A 27,702-nucleotide genomic window follows, 5' to 3' on the forward strand; every position below is an offset into this window, starting at 1 on the left:
CTTTTTTCGCCTACCTTGGCAGTTCCTTGCCACCCTGATAGCCACCCCTGCCCTCCTGTGCCGGCAGCAAGAAGGAGACATGGCATGTCCAAACATGATGGTGCAGCAAATGGTGAACTCCCACTGGGCAAAGTGGTGTCTGTGGCTGATGATGGCAGTGACGGGCAACTGGCAACAGACAGGTCTGAATGCTGCAGGTTACTGGGGGAGCAGATGAGATTTTTTGTAGCTGAAGCTGAAGCTTCCACTGTGGCCAAAGTGGTGCAGATGACCAGCCAGTACCAGCTGCAAAAGATCTTGGTCTTTGTATAACTTGTGATTGCTTTTGTCAAATTGCCCAGTGACACCCAAATAGGATTTGGGGGTGTGATTTTTCTTGTTCAGTAGTGACCAAAACACTGTTGAGGAGAGGTGAATTCAGCAGAAATGTTTGAGATCTGGGATACTGATATCACTATTGCCAGGTGTAATAGTGATATCGGTAGCAAGTCCCCAGAGCAGATGGTTGGTCCACTGTTGAATGACTGAGTATTACAGGTTCAATTGAATTACCATAGAATCACAGAATGATTTGGATTGGAAGGGACCATGATGGTCATCTAGTCCAATGCCCCTGCAGTGAGCAGGGACATCTTCAGCTAGATCAGGTTGCTCAGAGCACCCTTCCAACCTGACCTTGAATGTTTCCAAGGATGGGGCATCTACCACATCTCTAGGCGAATTGTTAGTGTGTTTCACCACCCTCATTGTAAAAAATTTGTTCCTGCTACTAGTATAAACCTCTCCTCTTTCAGTTTAAAATCACTACCCCTTGTCCTATTGCTACAGGACCTGATAAAAAATTTTTCCCCATCTTTCTTATAAGCCCCCTTTGAGTATCGAAAGGGTGCAATGAGGTCTCATGGGAGTTTTCTCTTCTCCAGGCTGAACAATCCCAACTCTTTCAGCCACTCTTCAAATGGGAAGTGTTCCAGACCTTCGATCATTTCCGTGGCCCTCCTCTGGACCTGCTCCAACAGGTACATGTCCCTCCTGTTCTGAGGTCTCCAGAGCTGGAGACAGTATTCTTCGTGTGGTCTCACCAGAACAGAGCAGAGGGGCAGAATTGCCTCCCTCGACCTGCTGGCCATGCTTCTTCTGATACAGCCCAGGACACGTTTGGCCTTCTGGACTGCAAGTGCACATTACCCGCTCATGCCCAGCTTCTCATCCACCAGTAACCCCAAGTCCTTCTCCACAGGCCTGCTCTCAATCTTTTCATCCTCTAGCCTGTGTTGATACTGAAGATTGTCCCAGCCAAGGTTCTTACTTCGTGTTTCTTTACCTTCAGCCCTTGCTGCATAGGTTTATATTTGTGCTGGTCCTCTGTAGCAGTCTGCTTGCCTCTCTGTTAGCCTTGTTCCTGCTGCACACAACCCTGTAGGTACAGACTACACCCACCTGAATGAAAAATGCAGCCCATGCTGAAGCTCAGTAGCTCCTTTCACACTGCAACAAAAGCAGCACTGATAAAACTTTCCTCTTCTGTGAAGATATAATTTCTCAGCAAGGATTTTTTAACAGCAGAAGTTTAGTTGCTATGCTGAGTAGTTATGCCATTAAGGTTAAAGTCTACAGGTTTGATAGTGAAAGGCCAAAACCAGATGCCATGTGATTTCAGGCTATAGGCATCCATTCAGTGGTGTGATCTTAAAGGAAAGCTGTATATGGGGCAATTTCCATCACAAAGTATATGCAGGTGATGGTGCAAGATGACAGGAGATATTATTGAGATTAAAATTTACATATACGGCCTAAATTGGGTTCATATTTGTCTGAGAAACAATGCTACCCTGGGAACAATTACTAAACAGCTGATAATTTAATATTGGCTGCGTCCAGTAAATATTCCCCTAGTTTCCTATTCCCAGCTAAGACTAATTTTATGATCAGAAAGAACTTTGATCCGAACTGCATTGACAGTGAAATAGCAGTGATATTGCATGGCTTGAGGATATGTGTTGTACCTTTGAATCACTACAGGATAAGCCAGTCAGGAGGGGATGATGATGGCTTGTGATAGACGCTGTGCAAGAAATAACAACTCCTCTTTGGTTTTGGAAAGGAGATATTTTTATCTATTTCTTTTCTGTTGTCAGTCTGTGAAGCCTTTTCATCACTTTGAAAGTATAGCCAGTCTTTGTTTTATGCCTTTAAAACTCAAATAGGACACTTTTGGTTGAAACCTGTGCTAATCATGATTATTGCTGGTTTGATTTCTTTAAAAAAGTCCAGAAGTAGAGGTGAATGCTAGCACACCATTTCTTTTGTTGTTATAAGCTATGTTAACAAGATTAATCTCTGTCCTCCCATATTTCTACCCTGTCCAACGTGACAGATAGCTCCCTTCTCCTTCCCCTCCTGCTTCCATCTATTCCTGCTAGATCAGCTTTTCCCATCACAGGTGGAGCAGCTCACCCACGCTAGATCTCAATGGTTTCTGGTTAGTCCTTCACCAGTCATTTTGCAATATCACCTTCCTAGCTCTTCTACTACCATCACATTAGATATTTGCTGCTTCACAGTGCCTGTTAATTGCATGGTTTGCTACTAATACCTGACTCTGAATGGAGACATCTTACTCAGAGTATTCCCAGCACCATCTGCTCCCTTTCTTTATTTCCATTTCTAGGAAGGTTTCGCTGATATCTGAGAAGCAGGGGAGGAATCTGGATACGGTTGACACAAATCCCAGAAAACATTTGTCTGTTTGTCTTATGCGCTAATTAGCGCAGACTTGGTCAAGAGTGTTCTGAACTTCTATTTCTTTATTTTAGTCATTTCTATAGCATCTATCACCATGACAGCAATGTGCTCCAATGGCAGGAAATTAAAACACATAATGCAGGCAGCTAATCAAATGCAGAAGCAAACAGAAGTATTTTGCACAGAGCCCTCGGTGTTGCTACAGTCCCACTTTGACAGGCAGATGCAGTTCTCTTTCTGCAGGAAAAAAAAAGATGTTTTGTTTGTTTCAAATTCCCTTTTCCCTTGGAAGCGTAAACGTGAAATTACTCTATCTTCCTCTGTTGGGATGTCTCATTTATTTTCCTGCCAGTAGCTGTTAAATAGATGATGTTTAATTATTTTCTGGCCTTAATTCATGGCTTGCATAGTTCAGTGTGGGGATTATGGTAGGACTGGTGTGGACTAATCCGTACTGCTGAGGCGCAGCCTGGTCTTAGCAGCTCCATTGCCTCCATGGCCCGGATCTGTTCCCCCATAGCTGCCCAGACTCCACCAGCCCTCCCCTCTATGGTGTTCTGTCTCTTATTAAGACTCTTATTTCACCCTTTCCCATTCTGGGGCTGTGCAGGAGTCAGAAGGTCTTTGCACACAGGCAGGGCCTGAACGCCGTCTCAGTGCTCCTGGGTGCAGTACACTCTTCGGGTAGGAACAGGTGAAAGAGCAGCTGTGCAAGTTTGTGCCATGCACCAAGCTGCCTGCTCAGCTGTGCAGTGGGGCTAGTAAGAGGTTTCAGCAGCCAGAAAAACCTGCTAAGCAGAGAAGAGAGGTTAAATCTGCCTGGGTAAAAGGGAAACACCAAGCCAACAAAGCTATGTTTTATTGCTGTGCCTTCGAAGCAGCAGGTACCAGCAGAGGGGGATTGGGAGGTTGTTTCCTTGGTTAGGAGTCACTAAGCTAGTGAGTTGTTAAGGTTGGTTAAACAATTCTCTTAATGAAGAAAGACTGAGGGACTGAAACAAGACAAAGGCAGGAGGTGCAATGGGGCTACAAGAGCCACAATCTCGTGGACAGGTGGCCCTCCAGCTTGCCTTCTCCTCTTCTTATGGAGCAGGGACAGGGGCAAAAGAGAACCCAGCAGGAAAACAATTCTGTGCAAACCTCTCAAATCTTCGGAAAAAGTTTGTTTGGCAGGATCCAAACTAGATCTCTTTTTATGGACTTCATGAAGCTTTTTATTTTAGCAGCATTCGAACACAAGTGTTACTGCACTTCCCAGCACGTCATGATTTTTCTTCAGTTTTCTCTTTCTGGGCTGCAGCCAATTCCTGTCTCAGCATGTCGCACCCTCTCCCATGGACATCGTTCACACGCAACCTCAAATCCCTCCAGCCCCAGCGTGTGGCAGTAACGAGTGCCAAATCATCAAGTCAGCTGGTGGATGGCTGTATGTGAGTAGCAGAGCTAGGGCTAAAATTCTGCTTGTCTGATGTCCTTCACTTTAGATATCAGGCTATGCAGGGCAATGCTCACCTCCCGCCTCAGCACGCAAGATTTTTCTGGTATGAAGTGGCTAGCGTAGGGCAGATGTTTGTGATTGCATCTACGTCTCTGGGTGTGCAGTACAGCTGTGTGACGAGAGCAGTGTTTTGGGCTTCAGGTGTTCAGATAATGGGAATATTTAAAATTACTCTTTAAAGAAGAGTAATTTAGAAAAATACTAAGAAGAAAGCTATTTCAGAAAAATATTAAATAGAATGACTGCCAAACCATGAAGAGAGAGCCTAGTAAAAGGGTAACAAAATCATTTTGGGTGCTTTTAAAGCTTGATAGGGACTCTTTGAACTCTTTAGTTAAGGTATCGCATATGTTAATCACGTTCTTGACCCTGTTAAAGATTTCAGTCAGAAGTCTGCTGACTTCTTTTGAACGCTTTCATCAAATCATCACTTCATATTGGAGTCTTCAGATTATTTATTTTGGGGGCAATAGGATTTTACCAAAACCAGTCTTTGCATTATTCTTCTTGCACCTGAATTAGATTTTATTTGTATTTTTTTGAGTCAACAGTTCGAACAGCTACGTGTACCTACTATAGAGTATCCTAATGAAATGCTTTCCTAATAAGCTTTCTCTAGAGTTGAAAACTGAAATGCATTTTTCTTGATTAGTCCTGATAAAATGTCTGCCATGTGAGCAAAGAATGTCACAAAGCTTGAGTTTTTCCCTGTACCTAATGAATCTATGTAGGTGGGTAGATTTTTTTTTGCTTTACTCCTGCAAGCTAAGTCTAGATTTTATAGACTCATTGAGTAACTCATCTCTTAAATCTTCATACTAACATTAGCAGTCTAAATCCTCTCAAAATAATTACAACCTTTCTACCTCAGGTTGTAAACTTGGGTGTGTTGTTAAACAGCAGTTGGTTTTCACTCTCCAAAGGACCAGAATGATTCAAGGGGAAGGGAACCAGATCCCAGGTGAGAGATGCTCCACAAAGTTAAGAGATTCATTATTTGCCCATACATCCAGATACATACAGGAGAAATCATTTTATCAGTGGGGATTTTTCAGCAGTGAATTACACTAATGAATGCATTAGTCTCTTTTTTATTTCTCTATGCAGCTTTTTGAGTTATTTACTTGATATTAATTACTGAAAATCCCTCGCTATTTTGCTAAGCCCTTGTACCCAAGTAGCACTATTTCTTGCCATAAGGCACAGCAAGGTTAAATACCGAATGCCACTTGATGTGATTTTGCAGAGATTTTGGGCATATGGAGCCATGAAAGCACCTGAGGTCATCATCAGATCCACTCGGCGTCCATAATCAGGAGAAGCGAACTGATTGTCTTTGCTTTGCGTAACTCTCCATTTGAGTAGCAACTCTTGAAAGTATTCCATCCAATAGCATCTTGAAGAAACTTTCATTTTGTATACACGAGGCAGTCTCTCCTTGCTTTGAAAACTGATTTTATACCACGGCATTTTTCTCTTGTCTTTGTTTTACATTTGTAGGTGCCAGTCTACAGGCTGCTGGTTTAATTTTTTTCTTTTCCTTGTGTGATTGCTTTTAAATGATTTGTAGGTATTGAATATGATGTATTTTAAATGGCTAATATAGGACACAGAGGTGTAGTCTCACTAATTTGAGACTGCACAAGCATGGTACCTTCATCTGCGAAAATTGGAAGGTAACTCAGTTTCTGAAGTAGCGAATTTTAGCTCCTGAGTAGTATTCACTATCAGTCAGGTTCAGACTAAAGTCTATTTCTCTCTCTCTCTCTTTTTTTTTCTTTTTTTTTTTTTTTTTTAATAGGTGTATGTTATTCTCTGGACTGCAGATACTTAAAGTTTCCTGTTCTTGGAAACAAATCAAAGTTTGTTTCCCAGTCATCCGAGGAGAATAACTTTATGAAACCTACATAGCTTTGGAATCCTATACGAGCATAACTGTGCAGCACTTTTTAAAAATGAAAGTAGCCCTCAAAAGTCTTTTGCTGCCTGGGGAATGGGTGGACCTCACAAGTGCCTACTAAGAGTAATGGTGTCTAAATTTCAGCTCTGTTCTCTGATCCACAGGGGCAATTTCTCTCAACCTGAACCCAAAGTCTGTGGCAAACTGTTGTATTTAAGAGCCCTTGGGAGAGTATTTCATGGAATGGAGATTAGAAAGCAAGAACTGAAAACCGGGAAGTGCTTCATGGTGTCTCTTTAACAGCTTAGGATTGATTCATTTTAGTATTTGTGTCTGGGTCTTTTTTCACTGCAGCCTCACAGATCAATAGCACAATGGAGTCCCAACTCTTTTTGATGCAGCATATGGGAATGGGATCCATTATCTTTAGTTCCCAGGACTATAAAATGTCTAATAAACTCAGCATCAAGAGTGCCAGATTTGTGCGGCACTGCCAGCTGCTCTAGCCTTGTTGTCTGTTAAGCTATGTTTTTAGTTTCATTATTGATGGGGAATGCTGATAGTTGAGCAAATGATGTTGCTTGCAGACTCAAGGCACTTTGCTAAAGTATCAGTGATATTAGAGGGTTGAAAGAGGCTAAGAGTAAAAGAAAACCAGTCAGAAAATAGGCATCTACAGAGTGAATTCATGGTTCAGCAGGCTTACTTCTTTGGAAACTAGGAGGCCTCCAAACTTGTGCCTATGGGCATGTGTTCCAGAGCAAGAAGGAGACCCATCCATGGGAGATCAGGGGTCATAGCAGGAGCAAAGCCATTTGGTAAAAGTCCCATTCACTGCAATGCTCTCCTAGCGTGTGCCCATCTTCCTTCTTTTCCTTTCTCTTCTGCCAGACAAAATCTGGATCAGAAAACAGAAGAAATCCTCAGTTCACTCTGTAATTAAAAAATATTTGCTCATTATCTTATAAGCCTCTTTTTCCCATGTCAGTATGACTTGTAAAGGTGGCTTCAGCTGCCGTGCCTCTTCTTGCAGGGAGTGAGGGAATGTTTCATGCTGCAATGAGAAATCAATTTAAATTCACATGGGCACAGTCAATCCTTAATCATGTCAGCAAACTCAGGCTGGCTGCAGGAATCTGAGTAGGAAGTTCAAATGCTTCAGTGGCAAATGTTCATCCCCTCTCACAGAACCCAACTCAGGGTTTCCCTGAGCATTAGTCTTTTGCTCCATCATTTTTCTCAGTCTCTTCCCTAGCTGTTTACATTATGTGGGGCCCCTGTTTTTTCCCACTCACTGCTCTGTGGCTTCTTCTGTACCTTCAGAAAAAAAATCCATAATCACTGGAAATGGTGCAAAACTTGATCTTGCAGGTGGATATTTTTATGGTGGATTGTGGGAACAGCTTCCTACTCTGTTTTGCTTGCTCCCTGTGCATTGTCACTAGAGGCATGTTGCAGTTCCTGATCAGATTTTCTTTACTCCTCTGGGACGTGGAGATCAAGCACAGCTAGGGGAACTCAGGCAAAATTTTCAATTTCTAATGCCTTTAGTTTAAGCACTTCAAAATCAGTAGCAGACACTCAAATGAAAGCAAGTTAATATGAGCCAGCATTCACAACTTCCATTTAACCCACTGACAGTCAACATCTTTGATCAATCTTTACATACTATTCTATGGAAAGAGAACTCTGTGTATCCCACAAGCAGGACCAGATTCTGTATCTTGGACATCTTGGACATGGGAAAATAGAATTTGCAGCATTAACATTCTCTTGAACCTGGGCTAAGGCCTGTATGGGTGGTGATTACAGTATTTATCACTCATGCTTGCAGCTAAGCTGCTCTTGGTTTGCAAGTCTACAGTCACTGCCTGGTGTTTGCTGGCTCTTGACAGCCTTCTTAAAGCATTTCCAGTCTTTCAGTCTTTGCCATCAATAACTGCAGCGCTGGGAAAAAAAATGTTAAATGCTGGTGTGTTTCTGCCAGGAACAGAAAGAAAGAAGCTCATGAGACAGGGTTTTTTTTTTAAAGAAAGAGGACCAGAGGTTTTGTGCGAACTACTTTCTTCAGTTATTTAAATCTGATATAATTACTGGGTATTTACAAATATTCTGGGGAATAATTTCTAGGTTTCTCTACTCTTTGCAGCTATTAGAATTGGTAAAGGATGGCTTTCATGAAAATGAGGGAGATAGCAATGACATGTTCTACAAAAACATGACTTCTGCTTGGTGAAGACATATATCCTGACCAGAAGGCACTAAGAGGTGGAAGATTCATTACTTCCATTGATGCCTTGTTCAGAGCTTTTCACTTTTCCTAAATTGCATTCCTGCTGTCTCATATTGGCCTGTCTCAAGCTTCCAGCTACTGGGTCTTATTGCCCGCACTAAAGAACTTCACAGCTCCCACTGTTTCATGAAGGTAATAGCACGTTGTAATCAAGCCACCTCTCAATCTTCTTTTTGATAAGCTAAACAGTTTGTGTTCTCTATGTTTCTCACTCTAAAGCACTTTCTTCAGCTCTTAAACTATTTTTGTGGCACTTGCTGTGGCTTTTTTTTCGTTGCAGTCACCAGTCTTGCTACACCTTTATCTGAGTGTTGTTAGGAACTGGCCTCATCTAAACTATATGCAACCTAAAAAGCCGTGCCTGAATCTTCTTACATTCCCCAATTTGTATATAAGGATTATTCTACCTCTTTTTAGTGCCCTGACTTTTGCCCTGACAACCTGTGTTCAGTTGCTTCTCCATTATGACCTTAAACCCTTGGCTGTTATTGTGGGATTACCCTATTGCCCATTTCTAGGAGTAGCCTCGACTCTGCATCCCTACCCTTTACTCCTGCCTGCATTTAGATGCAATTTATTTGAGTACCTTACCAAGTGTTGCACCATTTCCCACATGATTTACAGTTTCTCTGAGGGACTTCTGGAGACCCAGCTAAAACCTAACATAGGATGCTATTCTAATGCCTCTCGTCTGAGCTTTACAGCAGATTTGCCTAGGAAAGGACTGTGGTCCATAGAAGATCATAAAATTAATCCCCCAGGCCTGTGTCCTTCAAGCGATAAAAAGGGGAAAAAATAATTCTTTGTCTCCATCAGTGTATTTGGTGCTCTTGGATATGTCCTTGTAACAGACCTGTTGCTACCTGTCATATCTTTTGGATTTCATGAAGACTCTTGGGAGGAAAATGTTTTCAATGCTTTGGTCACTTCTGATCTGCAGTGGAAACATTTCTGTATGAATCCCACTCAAAAATACTTCTGTTATTCATCCATTTAATATAATCTTTACTGATACTGTGAAGTGCTTTTTTTTTAATCACTATGCTGTATAGTACTAAGTGAGGCATCTGACAATGGAAGGAGGACTGCTGTATCACCAAATCCATCATCAAAAAGAGAAATACTTCTTTGAGACAGGGTTTCTACTTATAATAATGCAGACTGACATTAATTATCACTTAAAATCTGTATCAGCACTTCCATTTAGCATAAGAATGATGCCAGGAAGCTCCTTCAGCAGTAAGAAAAATGTAACGCCTCCACGTTAGGTCTGACAGTTGCTCTGCTGTTGTCCACAACCACCTACAGGTGTTGCTCTGTGATAGAAATGGATGGTATTGCCCTCTCCTTTTAAAATTCCTTGATTTTCTAATCAGGTTTGCATGCTCAGGCCTCTTTTTTTGCTGCTCAACTCCACTTTATGAGCATGGCAGGGTGATTTATTAAGGACTTCAGGAGGGAGACACGAGGGTCACAGCCACACTGCTCTTGCAGGGCTGGCCAAGCCCCCCCTTCCCATCTGACTCTGAAGCTGCGAAGCAACTATTTGTGTAATGTGCGACAGCAGCGCAATAAGGCACTCACCCATTAAAATGCTTTCAATGATTGTCCTTATGACTTAAATAAAGGCTTTCAGTTTTCCAGCCAAGGGTTTTAGAGATGTCTGTCTCTTCATTTGTTTTTTGTCCTTTGAGGGTTGTTATTGCTTACAGTTCTTAAAGCGCCATGAATTGTAAACCTGTGGCTTGCAGTGAAGGCAGGCTGGTAAATGATTTATAAAGGGTCCCACAAATCATGTTGCATAGAGCATAACCCCTTCCCCCACAGAAACAGTCATCATTTCAGAGCAGCATGGTCTTCAAGGGAGCTAAGCTGTCCTTTCCCTGCTGAGATTTAGGAAGCCAAACAGTAAAATGCAGCTAGAAGTGAGAGCAAAGATGCCACAGTAACAACTTGGCATTTATGTTTCAGGAGGGCCTAAGGTGGTCTCAAAGGAGCTCTTGCTTAGCATTAGTACTATATTGTAACATTCACAAGCATCTGTATATTGTTTTAATGCATTTACAGATACATATATATGTATAAAACCCCAATATATAAATACATTAACAAAGAGTTAAAATTACTTTAAAGAAAAAAAGGAAAGCAGAAATTTCTAACAGTTAAATGAAGAGCAGAAATCTGCATTATTAATTGTGGTCTTGGTTATACCAATTCAGTCAAACCACAGAGTGATTGCAGGAGACCCGAGAGTACAATTTGCCTCTGTGACACCAACTTCAGGACTTTTCAGCCAGAAAGCCCTCAGCACTTCCCTGGAAACACATCACTTACGAAGCTCCACAGAGCACGTGACAATGCCCATGCATACAACAACTGTTTAAAATCCACTCAGCCCTTCCAAACATGGAGAAGGAGTGCTCTTATCCAGCTTCCCTCACAGTGGCTGGTGCAGCTCCCAGGCATCAGTATGTACTTGGCTAAAGGCTATTGGTGTAGGAAGTTTGGATATCCAACTTGGTCTTGGCTGGATCCAGCATACGGTGAATATGAAGAACTCCTAAAGTTCCTTATGCTGCTTTCCTCTTTCTCTTGTTCTCTGCATTGATCACAGAATTGCAGAATAATTTAGGCTGGAAGGGACCTCACCGGTCACGTAGGGCAACCTCTGGACAAACTAGCATCAATTAAATCTGGTTGTGAAAAGCCTTGTCCAGAGGACATTGTAATATTGCTGAGGATGGAGACCACAGCCTCTGTAGGCTCCTGCTCCAGTGTTTTCACAGAATCACAGAATAACTAGGTTGGAAAAGACCCACAGGATCATTGAGTCCAACCATTCCTATCAATCACTGAACCACGCCCCTCAGAACCTCATCCACCCTGTCTTTTAAATACCTCTAGGGATGGTGACTCAACCACCTCCCTGGGCAGCCTCTGCCAGTGCCCAATGACCCTTTCTGTGAAAAACATTTTCCCAATGTCCAGCCTGAACCTCCCCTGGTGGAGCTTGAGGCCATTCCCTCTTGCCCTCTCCCCTGTCACGTGGGAGAAGAGGCCGGCTCCTTCCTCTCTACAACCTCCTTTCAGGTAGGTGTAGAGAGCAATAAGGTTTCCCTTCAGACTGCCCTTCTTGAGAAAAAGTTTTTTGCTAATATCTTATCCTGATTCCCCACATGCCAGCTTGCATCCATTGCCTCTTCTCCTATCCTGGTACCTCTGGAAAGAGTCTAGTTCAGACTTTACTTTGCCCAACCTCCTGGTAGTTGCTCTAGGTCAAAAAATCAGAGCCATGTCTTTTGCCAGCTCAGTGGATTTTAGTGTCTCTGAAGAGTTAATGCAATAAAACATCACAAGGAAAACAGTTCTAATGCCTAGAAAGGAATTATTTGCCATGCAGTGGAACAACTGGATTAACAGATTACAATTTAGACAAAATATTTTACCATTTTGCCAAATAGTAGAAATTTAAATATTTTTTGGTTTTCACTAAATGAAAAGTTCCTCTGGGGCTGGGAAGGAGATGTTTATCAGTAAGTTAAGTCCTCTTAAAAATAATCAAAACATTTCTGGAGCTATAGACTAATGTCTTCAAAAGATTCACTGGCTCCTCAGTGGTAAAGTGAATTCTAGACACTGTGATACTCCATCTGATGAGGACACTTAGCTGTGATGGGATGGAATAAAGTGCTTTATTATACTAAAGTGAACCACGCTGCAAGTGTTGAGGATATGGTTAATGCAAGTACAGAGAAATTACACAGTGTCTGTTTTGACTTTCTGATTTCCTCTAATGGACACACAGCCTCCAGGCCAAGCACTCGGAGAGTTTTGTGCCATTCCATTTTCTCTTATTAGCTAAGCTTTTCCTCCAAAGTACCTAGAAGCAGCGGCTCATTCGCAAACCCTGCATATACATCTGAGAATTTAAAGGGCTCACCTCCTGTATCCAACATCCTCCATCGCAATCCCATTTTCCTTTAATGCTGCATTAGCTATTTTAACATGTTAACTGATGTCACTTGTACAATGTGGGAAATGAAGCAAAATCAAAACCTCCCTGTGGGGGTTTTCCTGTGGATTTTGTTAGTTCAGCATTCATCCCCCAACTGTGTCTATTTTTCTCTCTTTAAGAGCCATCTTAGGTTCCTGTTTAGATGTTTTGTCTTCTGTGAAGGAAGCCCACGGTGCCACTGATGCGGAGACAGCAGGTCAGCATAGGCAGGGTCATGCTGCTCCTGCCAGAACACAGCTTTCCAGGTATCAAAAGCTGCTGGGGGTGGGGGGTGGGGGGTGGGGTGGGTGTTGTGTGAGGCAAATTCCCTAGGGGAAGCACGCACCACATTCCCGTGCATTCAATTAGATGGTCCTTGACTGGCACTTGACTGGGGCTTTATAAAAGCCTTTCTGTTTCTGTACTGCTGTTGCTGATTTGAGCTTGATTTTCTGTTTTGTTTGGTTGGCTTTCCAGTTAGACTGCCTGTGAAAAACATATGTGAGGGGCAGAACGATTATTGGGGATAAAGTCTTGGGTTCAAGCTAAACACTCCATTTTATATCTTGGGTAAGAGGGTCTTTTAATCTAAATATTCAACATATGTTCGTGTATACATATATATATCTATATAAAGAGACTGCTTGTCCCTCAGCCTCTTTTCCTGCTATTGCTCCCATTTCCTCCATCTGCCTTCCAGTCTCTGCCAGTTTATGAACTGAAACCCACTGAATCCTCAGCCAGTGTACGATGCTCTGCTTCACTGCTTAAAACTCTTCTCTCATCGGTGTTTGTTTTCCCTATCATACTGAACCAGGCTCATTGTGTGGAGCTGAATTATTGCAATAGTCCAGCTTCAAATTTGTCTTGGTCTTGTCCGGGCAATGAGGAAATGGATGCAAAAATAGTCTCCTAGGAAAACTGACCGTGGAAAATTCAGCTTAAGGAGCAATAAAAGAATTTACTGCTGTCACATGGAAACCAACAGGAGAATTTACATCTCCTACAGCAAGCTCCCTCTGGGGGAGTTTCTATCCTCAGGAGAGAAAGAAGTGGTCCTTAGTGAGGCAACCTTGGAGGCCAGCACCTTGCTGGGCACATGGCCATCCTCATCCATCAACCAAGCACTTCCCTCAATGGGCACACTTGAGTACTGAAGCATCTCCTGTCGAGGCATTGCCTTCCAGCTTTGGGAAGGTGGCAGCAGCTCTTTGCTGGGAGTTCTTGTGCACCAGCCCATGTAAGGGGCAAAGGAGATCTTATTTTCCTGGCAGGCAGTGGTTTCCCCAACCAACCTTGCCTCCTTTGCTTCCCATAGCTGTAGCACTCCTAAGGATTTCTCAGTGTCCCTTCTGAAATTTTCCAGTTGTTGCCTTTTGACAGGAGGAGTGTAGGATTTGCACTCCTTGTTGACCTGCAATAGTTCTCAGAGGGCTTTTTTCTCTTCTTTCGTCTGGGTGCACCTGCTGTTTCCTAGCTCCCAACCCAAAACTCAAGGCTAAACTAACATTCAGACTTGCCATCTTCAAGAACTGCTTGGTTTCCTAAGAAGGTTCCTCCTGTGTGCATCACTCCTTGCAGAGCTGGACAAGGGCCTCAACATTTATTGTCCCTTGTTGCTGACAGTTTGTATATAGGCATCTTTTCATGTAAGCCATTTCTCCAAAGTCTTTGTAATTTTTGTTTCAGTTTTTTTCAGTCCTGAGCTCCTTTTCCTGCTTTACGTCATGCTTTCCATTTTAGAGATGTCAGATGATCTGTGATAAACTGACAGTATTTGCAGGAGCAGCAAGGAGATGAGGTCCATTTTAATGAGACTAACTCTACTGGGTAGTGAAAACTGTGCCTTGACAAGCCCCTAGATCTTGTTTCTTTTTGCACAGCGTCTTAATGGCATAAAAGGATTTTTACACAAATAAGGAAAGGCAATTCCCCAAACAGATTTCTTTCAGTAGCCATTGAAATGGAAAGTTACTGCTGAGAATTGCATGCTCCCCTTTTAAAAGTAAGCATGATCAGTGAAATCAGTATTCTCTTGGCTCCTGAAAACAGCATGAAATATTTCTGAATAAACATTGTGTTTGCTTTGGGTTCACCATCCACCAGCAGATCCTGCAAGCACTCTGTTTCCTCTTTGACTGTCTGTAGGAGTCCGACTAACAAAAAGCAGAGGGCTGGCTAGAAAGCATGAGAGCAAGAGCATGTGAGAGAGGACTAAATTGTGGCTGGACTTCAGTAGATGGAACCTTGCAAATAGATATGGAAAGAAATGCTAGTTATTATCATGCGTGTGCCCTGACTTTGTTACTGTGGCTTTTACGATCTCTTGAGAAGACTATTGATACAACACCTACTCACTGGCATAGAGATTTAATCACACTTACAGACAATTCTACCCAGCGCTGGCTCAATATGATTCACTGCTTCAGTGGCACAGGCAGAGTTTGGATGAGGTAGGATCAGTGGAAACATATACCAAAGTTCAAGAGAAAAATGAGGATGTGCCACAGTACTCTTCGGTCCTTTGTCATTTCAGAAAAGGACTTAGGTGCCTTTCATTCCCTGTGGATGAAGTAGTCAAGCAAACACAAAACCTTTCAGTGCTGTTACCATCTTGTAACTAGCATGTCGGTAGATAACTAGGTACAAAGGCAGTTTGGTGTGCATTTCAGGACTGTATTCATTTTCTGACTCCCCATGAAAATAACTGCCTATTCCTACCTGCAGGGCAAACTCGAGTAACATGGCACATGAAGTTGATCTTCATGGTTCAGTCATTAGTCTTTCAGGCAGACTGGGCTCATACTTCATGCTGGTTGCCAATATAATCTGGTTGAATTTTGGTGAGGTAATTATAGTTCAAATAGGGTCAGCTGTACAAGGCCAAGGCTATTGGTAGCTCTTTTCTAAGATTTGCTATGGTCAGGAATGCCTGTGACATCTTTTTCAATTTAGATACCTACAGAAACCAGAAAGACATCTTCACTTCGGCCTTTACATAAGGATTTCCTTACCATGGGATAGAGACTTGAACTGCAATGTGATTATGTACAGACTTTCAGCAATTAAGTGATACACAAAATATTTTATGCATACTGGCACCAGCTAAATGCAAAAAGACAAGTAGTCCTGCTCCAAGTTGCAAATAAAAGCTCTCTTTCAAGGGTTTATTTTTAACCAAGACACCATTAGTTTAAATGTTCCAGAGCATCTACAGAGAATGATTTTTACAGAATATATTTTTCAAGTCTTGTTTTCCAGGGAAGTACTTTTTTATCTAGTACTCTTTCCTAAGGTATTTTTGGACCCCAGTGCACGAATTCTAACATTTTCCAGGCAACATTGTGAAAAAGTGAATAGATGAACAAGAGATGTAAAATACTCCAGACTGCATATAAGTTATCCAGCCCAGTTTGCCTGTTCTCCATTGAAATGTGGATTTAGTGATGATTTTTTCAAGCCTGTGGGAAATCTTATTTAGCTATATATTAAAAATATAATCAAATGTTCTGATCTTAACCTGTACTTCAGACTACAAAGGACTCTTGTATTTTTTCAGACAGATCTGGAATATCTCTCCAAATTAACTATGGTATCTTCTTGAGTTTACTCATTGTGAAAATCAGATTTATTTAAACAGGTGTATGAAATTCCATAAAACAAGTGATGAGAGAATATTAAGCAATTTTTAAAGGTCTGATCAGACTAACTGTGGGAACAAGGTCAACAGTACTTTGATGATCTTTCCAAGCGTTAATTTTAGCTTCGACAATACTAGATACTAAAATGGGTTCCCAGATAAGAATTGTAAATCTTGCATTTAAGAGAAAAGGAAGTGTGATCCTAAAACCAGATTTCTCCACAACTCTGTGAGTGCCCAAACTTTACAGATCTGGTCAATAGCTTCAACAGTGGAGACGTGTGATTTATTCACCTTCAGGTCTATCTAATGAAGGCAACAAAACACTATTAAAGTCTCCTCTTGCTGGTTAGTGAGTAGGTGGGATTTGACAAGGGAAGATCTGTAAGTCTGGGTTGCGATAGCACAGGCAGCTGCAGCTACAAGTAACTTTTCAGATTAAGGTGGATGGAGTAAAGTGACAAAGAATTTTTGATTTCCATGCATCAGGATGGCAATTAAACAAAACAAATCAGGTTAGGTCTTGCCAAACTAACCTGATCACCTTCTATGACAAAGTGACCCACCTACTGGATGAGGGAAAGGCTGTGGATGTAGTCTTCTTGGATTTCAGCAAAGGCTTTGACACAGTCTCTCACAGCATTCTGCTTTAGGAAACTGTCAGCCTCTGGCCTGGACAGGCGCACACTCTCCTGGGTGGAAAACTGGTTGGATGGCCGGGCCCAGAGAGTGGTGGGAAATGGTGTTAAATCCAGCTGGAGGCCAGTTACAAGTGGTGTCCTCAGGGCTCAGTGCTGGGTCCAGCCCTGTTCAATGTCTTTATCGAAGACCAGGATGGGGGGATCGAGTGCACCCTTAGCAAGTTTGCAGACGACACTAAGCTGGGTGGAAGTGTTGATCTGCTGGAGGGTCGAGAGGCTCTGCAAAGGGATCTGAACAGGCTGGACCGCTGGGCTGAGACCAATGGTATGAGGTTTAACAAGGCCAAATGCCGGGTCCTGCATTTGGGGCACAACAACCCTATGCAGTGCTACAGACTAGGAGAAGTCTGTCTAGAAAGCTGCCTGGAGGAGAGGGACCTGGGGGTGTTGGTTGACAGCCGACTGAACATGAGCCAGCAGTGTGCCCAGGTGGCCAAGAAGGCCAATGGCATCTTGGCTTGGATCAGAAATGGTGTGACCAGCAGGTCCAGGGAGGTTATTCTCCCTCTGTACTCGGCACTGGTGAGACCGCTCCTTGAATCCTGTGTTCAGTTCTGGGCCCCTCACTGCAAGAAGGATGTTGGGGCTCTGGAACGAGTCCAGAGAAGAGCAACGAAGCTGGTGAATGGGCTGGAGAACGGAATGGAGGTGCTGAGGGGCATGGTTTAGTGGTTGATAGGAATAGTTGGACTCAATGATCCTGTGGGTCTTTTCCAACCTTGTGATTCTGTGAAAAAGAGTAGCTGGGCATGCACAATGACACCAAGACAGGCCAGGGCAGTATCAGCTCAGTGCAGTGTATCTGAGTGCACCACCAAAGTGATAGTGGGGTAGCAGCAGTGGGACGGACTCTTTACTGTGGTGCTCTGACCCAGTCAAGAGATCTTGCACTCCTCTCTTCAGACAGTTAACATGGATAGCTACAGCTAGGCTTTTTTCTGCACTAAAGGCCCTCTGATCGCTCCTTTAGGGACCCTAACTGTTGCTAGCAGCAGCTTGGGAGCAAAAAAGCTCAGGGCGTTGGATGGAGTACCACAGATCTCATCTATAGCCATGAAACAGCAAGCAAATGCCAGAGGCCATATGGGGTACAGCTGGTGGCAGTTACTACCCAGCCCCTTCAAAACAGCTCTGTAAACGAGTTAACAGTGTCACAGCAAATGCCTATTTGTGCTTTCTGGTCCTCATTGCAGGGGCACTGCATCTAAGTTTGTACCACCTTGTACTATTAGGAACCAGAGACTTGCAGTAAAAACAGTTATTTGTCACCCCCTCTGAACAAACTGGTGAGTGCCCTGCCTCACCAAAGCACTAGAGCATCCTGGCCTGGCCCCTCAGCCCCGGCCTCCCAGAGGGAGCCTCGAGCAGGTGCCCTCACGCCAACAGCTGACAAGATACGCAAAGAGTGCCAGCAAGATAAAGATTAAAAAGATGCATCAAAAACCTTCCCTGTCCATCTGACTGCACAGGGGACCTGGCAGATCTCTGATGGGTTTGAAGCCATAAAAGGAGATCTCTGTGTTCTGGTACTGCTTGAGCCTCCACAAAGGAGATGAAAAGGAAGAATAAAACATCTGAACAGCCCAATCTGGTCTGAACTGCTTGCATTCATTACGGCAATGTCAGATTTCTTCTGGCTCCTCCTCCGTATCCTCCTCCTCAGTGGTGGCAGCAAGAAGCTTGACACTCCAATTACAGGATATTCATGTTAAACAGGGAAGAGGGACAGCTAGTTGGTTGCACACATTTAGAATATGGCATTCAAGGCTCCATGCAACCAGCAGAAACCTGGGGGAACAGATTGAAACTACTCTAATGGCCTGGCTCCTCGCAGTTCTCAGGTATAGACTTAAATTAGCTCCTAGCAGTCAGCATTACACATGACTTAAAACAGGGTCCAAAGGTATTTGTTTCACTAAAGCTACTGTGAAATGGAAGAGGTGTCCCAGAGGGTGGAAGGGGCCCCATCATGTGGATTTGTGGCATACCACAGTGAAGTGCCTTTTCCATGTCTTTTCCACGCCTTTCCCCACCCCTGGCACCTGCCACTTGGCTGTACCTCCTCTCCTAGCCCCCCAGCACAGGGTCTCAGGTGAGGATCACCGCTTGCTCTATCCATTTACAAAAACCTGCAGCTGAAATCCGTTCAAAGACTTGTGCAAAAGCATTTGATGTTTGTGGCTCTGAGACTACGTTCTCCTTTCCAACTTGAGAAAAGTTTTTGTCTTTTTTCCTCTCAGATGGAAATGGTAATGCAAGCTAGGAAAAAATGTCATTAATAATACAAACTGGGGGCCTTTGGGAGAAAATTTTAGTTTTGAAAAGTGACTACTCTGCATGAATATGTCATGCCATCAGAAGTTTATCCGGATTTTCTTGACTCTTCACATATTCATATATTTCTCTTCTGCCACACATGGTCCCTTTTCCTTATTTAATTAGGGTATAATCATAAGGCATACTTAAATTAGAAGAAATAAACAGAGACTCATCCACTTAATAGGTATTTTTCTAGGAAAAATATGTTTTCCCTCAGATATTGGTTTTCTTCTGGGTTTTTTTGGCCTCTATTTTTAATTTAAAGGTACTTCTCTTATGTTTTATTCACTAGGTAAAGGAATGCCTTGGCATGAAAACTTGTCCTGAATCCACTGCCTGCTTGACAGATAGATACAAATTCTTGAAACATGAGAGGAAAAGCGGATGGTTGCAAGAAAAAAAAAAAACTAAACAAAAGAAAGGTATTAAACCCAGCACAGAGCCATGTATTAATCCTATGTGAGTGCCATTGCATGCATTGGTTCCTAGGAGTGAAGCACAGCATCTTCCTTGACAGGCTGAGAGCAACAGACCTCAACGATGAATCTCTACTGCCTTCTGGAGAGGTAGGGCCCTCCTTTTTATCTCTAGGTTGATCCTGACCAGTTTGCTGCAAGTAGATACTGCTTGAATTTCAAATATTGAGTGCCGGTATCTGCAATTGGTCCCACACTGTAAATCACATGCTAATGTTTCTCTGTCTTGAGTGGATGAGAATAAACATAATCAGGAAGAGGCCTTGAAGAAGCCACTGTGGCTTTAAATCTCTCCGGGAGCAGCAGCAGTTTAGGGAGAAGTGGCTGATAAAGCGGATTAGGGAATTCTAGAAAATTTAAAACCTGCTCCTTTCTGGGCCACACAGGCTCTGCCGAAGGCGTCATTCCTAGGAAAATTAGGCTGCTGTGAAATTTATTGCCAGGGTGCAGAATTTACATTTCAATTTCTCTTGTCACAGTCCCGGCTGCGGTCAGATCCTCTCTGCCTGCCTTAACCACTTCTGAGCCCCCTGCACCTCTCCTCCATCACAGACCTGTGCACTCCGCTGCCCCCAGCCCGTTCCCCCACTTCTCCCAGGATCTCTGGCAGGATGCTGAAGACAACCGCAAAGACCTCTTCCAAAAGTTTAAGGAGAACAAGGTTGGCTGGGGAGGGGGTTTTCCAGAGGCTGGTTGCTGTTACTTTTCATTATATTGCTGCCCTTCGGGCCAAACAAGGGCTTATATTTTTAACCCTACAGCAATTCAATGGAGTTGAATATTTTTTTTCCATTGCCAATAAATTATGCTCAGGGAGTTACCTGAGAAGAGGTAGCCATGAGCCAAGCCAGGTGATGACCACCTCTAGATTTGCAGGAAAAGAACTGTCATTCTCTTCCAGGAGTCAGCAGGGCTATGGAATACATTTGTCCAGGGTGTCACCACCTTGAGGTGAAAAATAGCTTGAGGTGGAAGGGTGGAGCATAAATGTTACTGCAAGAAAAGCTGCTAAATTTCCTTTTAAGAGACTGATAAACCTGCAGGCTTCTTCAGAGGCAGCTTTTGATTATCATTGCTGACGATATTAGAAGATATCTCTGGAGTCTGTCCTTTAAAAAATGTTTCCCTAGCGCTACTTGAAAACATATGGATTGGGAACTGAAGTGAAAAACTGATGTTTTACTAACTTTCTTGGCATGACAGAGGCTTAGAAAATGATGTGCCTGTTACTGGAGGTGCATTTTTAACAGTAAATGAAACCAGACTGCATAAAAATTCAAAATACTAGACTGTTAAATGTGGATAAGAGAAGAAGCTAGAATAAAAAAAAGGGGCTGGTTAAAGAACCAAATGAGAAAAGATGGATTAAACCTAAAATTCTAGTGATTTGGAGCAACTCCACTAACTTTAGTGCATCTATTTTGAGTCACGTGAACTTACTGAAGATCTAGACATATACTAGAAACTAATACACAGGGTTTCACTAAACCGAGTCTAACAGAACATTTTCAAATATGGTGACTTCCTGAGGGCTTAAGCAAGTAATAGTATTGGCAAGATCAGACTGCTGTTGGGAGGCAACAGCTTTGAGGGGAAAGGAACGGAGAGATGGAGCCAACATCAGTGCATTTTGCCAGCTCCAGCTATTGCACCAGCAATGCCTAATGAAGAAGGGGCCTCCTGGCACATCTGCATGGGTGCAAAAAGGAAAGGAAAAAGGAAGGGACAAAAAGGAAGAAAAAGGAAAGAGAGAAGCTCCATAACCTGGTTGTCCCAGGCTTCTTCAGTATAGTATCTTGTCCACCTGTGAAACTCAGTTATGGTATCTAAACCAGATGTAACAGCCCCAGTTCCAGTGGCTCCTATCTGTACAATTCAAACTTCTTTCCAAACAGCACACACTAACCCCTAGAGGGTTTTTTATACCAGAATAAGCATGCCCTATGCTGGAGCTGGATCAGGCTAGTTTTGTTGGTTTAATAGGATATTTTAAACAAATAAAATTAAGGAGAATTTTGCTGATACATCTTCATTGTATTAACTGGGTCTTCAACAAAGGAGAAAGCTGGGTAGATTTCATCCCATCAGCTTCACAACCTGTGGAAAAACTAATAAAATTTGTTTGCTGCAGAAGAGCAGCAGAAAGTAGAAGTAGAGAAAGACGAGAATAGCGGTGGAAATAGAGAAAAATCTACTTTGGCAGAGGGCAAAATCATTGCATCTCTTGACTGGGTATGCAGATTCTAAGCCCCCACCAGAAATTACTGATTTTGTAAACTTACTGAAGTAAAAAAAAAATTTGCTTTCAGTGCTTTCTGCTCTACCTCTTTGTCTCTTTTAGACCTGCTTGTCATCACAATCATACCCACAGGGTCAGAGGACCAGCAGATTTTTTTCCAGGCAGGTGCTACAAAAATTCCATTCCCTTCCAAACTGCTAGATGATGAACTTGAGAAGGTTTTGTGTGGATTTAAGATAAAAAGCAAACAGCTGCTGAGGCTGGCATCCTTCTGCACTGAGTACAGGCAAGCTCTCAATGTGCTCCATTTCTGTACACAGGTCAGTCATTCCCCAAAACTTGCCCCCTAGATATTATATTTTAAATGGCAGTAAGCATTAGTTATTGTAATTAATTAACTTCCATGGATGGAAAAAGATGAAAACAAAAGATAAAGAGCAAGGAAGTTTCACACAGAAGATGTTTCTACAATAGCTGAACACTCCCTTCTTTCACATAGCAATTGTACAAGTTCCTGGTTTGGGCTTGTAGTTTTCCTTGATGATGCTGGCGCTAATAATTTCCAACACTGACAGATTTCAGAGAGTCAAAAGAACTAGGGCTGTAGTGTCAGAAAACAGGAATGTAAGTCTTACAGAGCAAATGTAGAGGGTTTTTTTTTTAATATGTTTAGGTTTTAAATCCTTTTAAGGGATAGCATTGCAGGCTTCAAGTGCCCTGGCAAATCATTAATGATAATATGAAATCCCAGCAGAATTATAGCAGCTATTTCACCATGAACCTGGCCATTCAACCGTGTAAAGACAGTCCTTCCTACCTCTGAGTCATTACGAAAAATCTGTCATCTTTCCTCCAATCTAGCAGGGTAGCCTGATTAGAGACTAGAACTAGAAGAGTGACCCATACTGGCTGTATTTCTCACTCAGTGTAGAGTGAAAAAATTAAAAAAAATGACTGGACAAATTCACACAAGAAAAAATCTTCAAGGGCTATTAAATATCTCAATAAGTTGGTGAGCTGCAAATAGTTCCAAGCTGGAAAAGTCCTTGGAGGGAGGATCCCTATATGCTTACCCTGTTCTTATGATTCCTAGGTACCCACTGCTGGCTGCTGTCCCTGCTTCTGGACTTGTGTTCAAGATTCACAGCAACTTTGGAGGGAGATCATAATTACTGGTATATTTTCAGACGCTGTAATTTTTGGCAGGTGGCCAAAAGGTGTAATAAAACAGCTTTGGTATTATCTATCATCTCCAGACATGGAAAAGAACTGTGAATTGAGTATAGGGGTAGATAATGTAGATATATTGCAATGCATTATTATCTACAGTGGTGACAATTGCCAGTTTCATTTTTATTGTGTGGCAAAAGCCAGCACCTTTAGGCAGTTCAGAGATCCCAAAGGGTGGAAAATGACCGAGCATTCATTTATTCAGCATGTACGTAAAGCCACCAAAGATGATTTTCAGCATGGCAGTAGCACTCCCTGATCTACATTATAGGTTTGTTTTGGCAAAGGAGATTTGTTCATCGTTGATGATGAACAGATATTGAGTGCTGAAATAAGGTGGCATCTTATTGTACTTCAGCTGAAATGCAACAATATTCATGAGTCTCAGATTCCTACGGGAAACTGAACTGTGTTTGGTTTTGGGAAACTGCAAGAATATTTAATTTCAGACTGTCGTACTGTTATTCCTAAAAAAAAAAAATCAAATCCATCCAGATTTCTTTTTTTTCAGTTAAAAGGAGGAAGAAAATAGAATGAAAATAGCAATTGATATGGAGGAAAAAAATGGGGTGTTCTTCCACAATTCATTCTTACAGAAACAAATTGCTCTTACTGGTATCAGACTTGACAGTCTTTGCTGGATCCTTCATGACAACTTAATCTCAATCAGAGGAGATTGTACCTAGCCTAGCCACTTACTTAGCGATGCTTAAGTGAGCAAATTATTATACTAGTGCTGCAGTGCACTGGCTTTTGCATGGTCTCTAGGCTTAATTAAAGCATTTTGGGTATGCTCTAGAAGAACCTGTGTGTTTTAGATGCTAGATAATTTTGGCATCTGGCACGTGATAGGAAAAGAGGAAAAGATATATCACATCAGACAGAGGTAAAATACTGTGATGTTTCAGAGAAATATGCAAAATCTCTGTCATTTTGGCCCTGAAGTTTTATTCTGACTAGATGATGTTATATTATATTCTTATATCTTCTCACTTTATATCACCTCATCACTGAGGTGATATCACTGAGGTCTTTTATTCTTCATAAGATTCTGGCCTCAGTGGTACCCTGTCATAGTCAGTTCCTCAGGCTGGTTCTCCACTCTGTAAAAGAATTTCTAGTTTGCCACCTTCTAAATATATTGAAGTTTCCACCTCATTGTGGGATGAGAAGTGGTGGCCAGCAATGCCCGCATGAGCTTCTCTTTTGCTTCTCTTACTTCCCCTCTAATACATTTTCTGTATTGTTCTGACAGAGCCTGAGATGGTTGCACTTCAAGCCACATTGCAAGACCCGTCTATTATTATGTTTTGCCAAAGAGCCTGATTTGAAGGGGTGTGAATTTTTGTGTAGCTTTGAAAGTGTTGAATTGACTTTTCTGTCACTTTTGCTACATTTTACTTTCTGTGAGTTACAGCACTGATGGAAATACCCTTATAGTCTATGATAGCCGTATTCTATAACTACCATGTTAAAGAAATTGAAATGGGGTTAAAAATTAAGAATCCAAGAGTTCTAAAAATACAGAGGCTGTATGTAATCAACCAAGAATAACCACTGCATTTTTATTTTTGGCAAGTGATATGTAGTAAGAAGGAAAAATATGCAGTGTAACTTGCTCCTTGGTGTTAGTTCTCATAGCATATGCCAGTAATGGTAACATCATAATTTGTAGAATTAATTAATGGTCTGGCATCTGATTTTGTTTCATTAATGCTTAAGCCAGCTAAGTCTCAATTATCCTTTGGACTATTTATTCCTTAACAAGCTTTTAGCTAATGTGATTTTAAAAATATGAAAATAGGTCTTAACTTGCCTTTAAGAAGTGGCAATATTTTAACACTCTTCTATAAAATAAAGGAACCTTTGCATTTTTTGTACTTTTATAGTTATATTCAAAATTAGACTTGGGGATTTGCAATATATTCACTAAATATATATTATATTTATATGTACCTGGAACCTGACTTCAATTTAGTCTTGATTAAAAAATGTACTGAATTGGAAACTGTGTAATAAAGGATGCCTAAATCATACTGACCTGGAATAGCTCACTCAGTCAGACAGTTAGCAAATAAGTGCACAAGCAAGCAGATGATACAAGAATTTAAAATTAATTCTATTCTCAGAGGATGCATAGACTAGGAGATAGCATCTGATTCTATCTGCAGAGGTGTAAATCCAGAGTAACACCTTGACTAAAGCTTCGTTACCCTGAATTTGATTGCTTATCCTGCAAATGATCAGAATCGGACTCTTCTGTGCCCAAGGCTAGGTTATAGTAACTGAAATATCCAGTATTACTTCATGCCATTTTTGTGATGCAACTTAAAGTCCCTACTGATTTCCAGGTGTTTATTATTTATATCTAATCCATTTACCAAAGTAATTTAAAGACTCCTGAAATTTTCTCCAAATGACTGGTATTTTTAAAAGTTCAATCACCACATCCTTTAGCAAAATCTGCCTGATGGAGTTATATCTTGTACTGCAATTGTGTTATGATAGGGAGCATTCAGAAACTGCATACCTTTAATTTCGGATTGTCAGGCACCAGTTTGAGAGCTGATCTGAACTGATCTTGGGAAGATGCTTGCTGGGCTTTGATGTGATGTTCCTGCCTGCCATCATTGAACCTTGTCCCTGCTCACATCAAAACTGAAATGCATAATTACAAAGACAGGTGGACAAATGAATCATGGATGTTTTAACCACATAATCTTAGTTAATCACTTCAGTTACTGAGATTTGTTTCGAAAGTACCTTCCAAAAGCTCTGAGGCATTATGTAAATAGTAGAAAATACAAAACTAAGCCACCAGCATTGCGGTGTATGAAATAACTCATCTTTTGAAACTATGCTTCCTTCTGTTTAGAAGTCATGTAGTGAACTCCCGATACCTGCACCATTGGGACTAGAATTTTAATGGCATGAGCTGCAATGGCATTTAGTCTTCAAATCCAAGGAGGTGTTACCTCAGCCAGCTCCCAAATGGCTACCCCAAAACTACCAAGAGAGAGGATTCCTGAAGTCTCAAGCTGTCTATGTTTTTTAAAAACCAAAACCTAATTGGTGAGTCATGTCCTCTGGCCCACTGAATCTGAGCCGCGATGCTCTGCAGACATGAGGCAGCTCTAAACCAAACTCACGTGGCTGGAACATAAATCCTGGGTGGTCACGAACCCAGTTACTGGAGACATATCAGAGTCCACAAAGGAGTCCATCCCCATGTATTGAGGCACAAGGAAAAGTCCAAGATACCTGTGTTACTATGGCAAGAGTTCATCTGGAGGAAGAGTATAATAGAGACAGTTGATAATGACCTCTAAAGCTAGGACTGAACTGCTGGAAGGACAAGCTTTCTCAGTTGCTTAGAGAAATGGATTGAGCAGAGAAATAGGAGCAGCCCAGATCGCCTTTAAATCAACTGAATGAGGAGGAAGGAGGGGAGGTAGAGGCTTTGGAAGAAAAATATGTAAAGCTTAAAAAGTTCCAGCTGTTGTTCTCTAATGGAGTCTTGGTTCCTCATGAACGGTGGAATGGTTAGGCCACCTGGTGGTAAACATCAAACCAACAACTTCTGCGATTGCCAGGCCACAATAAATGTCCTGAGGATCAGAGAGCCGTGGGAATTGTCATAGGCTAGGAAGCCTTTCATTCTCAGGCGGCTGGTGTGCAGCCACCACTGGGAGACAGCAGCCAGCACTGGTTTCTGTCAGTCGCTGTTGCAATGCAAAATAGACAGGTTGATATGGTGCCTGGCCAGTTTCTGCCAGGCAGCTTGCACCATCACAAAATCTTTCAACACACACCAGACTCCTCTTTCCCTCAAAAGGGAAACAAAGGAGAAAGCAGTCCAGGGACAGCTGAACTTAGGTAGGCTTGTGAAACAGGACTTTGACATGATGTTTTTTAAAGTGGCTGAATGAGAACCTCTGTCCCTAAATGCGGCACCAGGTGTGTGCAGGTAAAGCAAGTAAGGCTCATGTGAATGGTGACAATTCCACGTTTCAGATTCATATTTTAATGAGTATTCTACAATATAGTTCTCATTTCTGTGTCTGCAACTTGTTTCTTTCAGCAAATCCACTCACCAGAAGTACTGAAAAGTGTCAAACATAAGTGGAAAGTGCATGGAAGAAGCCAAACCTGCTGGTGAAGTCTTTCTTCAGAAGCACTTCTAAGTGCTCGTCTTTAATATCCTAGAATTTAGGTGAGCTGGACAGTGGTATATTGCCAGAGGGGATTCATGGGTAATTTCAGTATGGGCAAAATAATATAAATGGAAAGTTGTTTGAAAATTTATTTCTTCTTAAGCAAAGAACTGTCAGTTGTTTAGCCCAATTGTGTCCACTACAGCTTTAACCTGATCTTAGTGAAAACAAAGTTAACTGTGTCCAGCAGTTGTTCTGCTGAGTACTGCTCCTAGCTGCTCTCTCCTTGCTGTTCTAGCCTGATTCCCTCACTGCAATCCCTAACACTTGAAAACTCACCAGACTTGTGACTCACATTCTAATCTTATCGAAGTCACAATGTTTATTTCACAGGATGCCCAATTAAACGGTAATTCAATCTGCTCTGGAGTTGTTTCCTTCCCCTCTGGTGATTAATATAACCTGAATAATGTCGGAAGCACAGGCAAAAAAAGGCAGTAAACAACTGTAGTG

At 42.0% G+C, this 27,702-nt stretch overlaps 1 protein-coding gene across 2 annotated transcripts in view; it reads left to right on the forward strand.

Annotated features, from left to right (window-relative positions):
- CXXC4 (CXXC finger protein 4) overlaps positions 1-27,152 on the forward strand; it is a 111,990-nt gene extending 84,838 nt beyond the window's left edge. Inside the window, exon 4 of one of the 2 annotated variants that reach the window (XR_011337342.1) lies at positions 27,117-27,152. The gene's annotated coding sequence lies outside the window, so the exon portion shown is untranslated. Of the gene's footprint in view, positions 1-15,385; positions 15,807-27,116 lie in introns of those variants that run through there. The other variant, XR_011337341.1, reaches the window with a different exon arrangement.
- The last annotated feature ends 550 nt before the right edge of the window (positions 27,153-27,702 follow it).

The sequence above is a fragment of the Phaenicophaeus curvirostris genome, chromosome 4 (genome assembly GCF_032191515.1).
Source record: "Phaenicophaeus curvirostris isolate KB17595 chromosome 4, BPBGC_Pcur_1.0, whole genome shotgun sequence".
NCBI classification, from domain to species: Eukaryota; Metazoa; Chordata; class Aves; order Cuculiformes; family Cuculidae; genus Phaenicophaeus; species Phaenicophaeus curvirostris.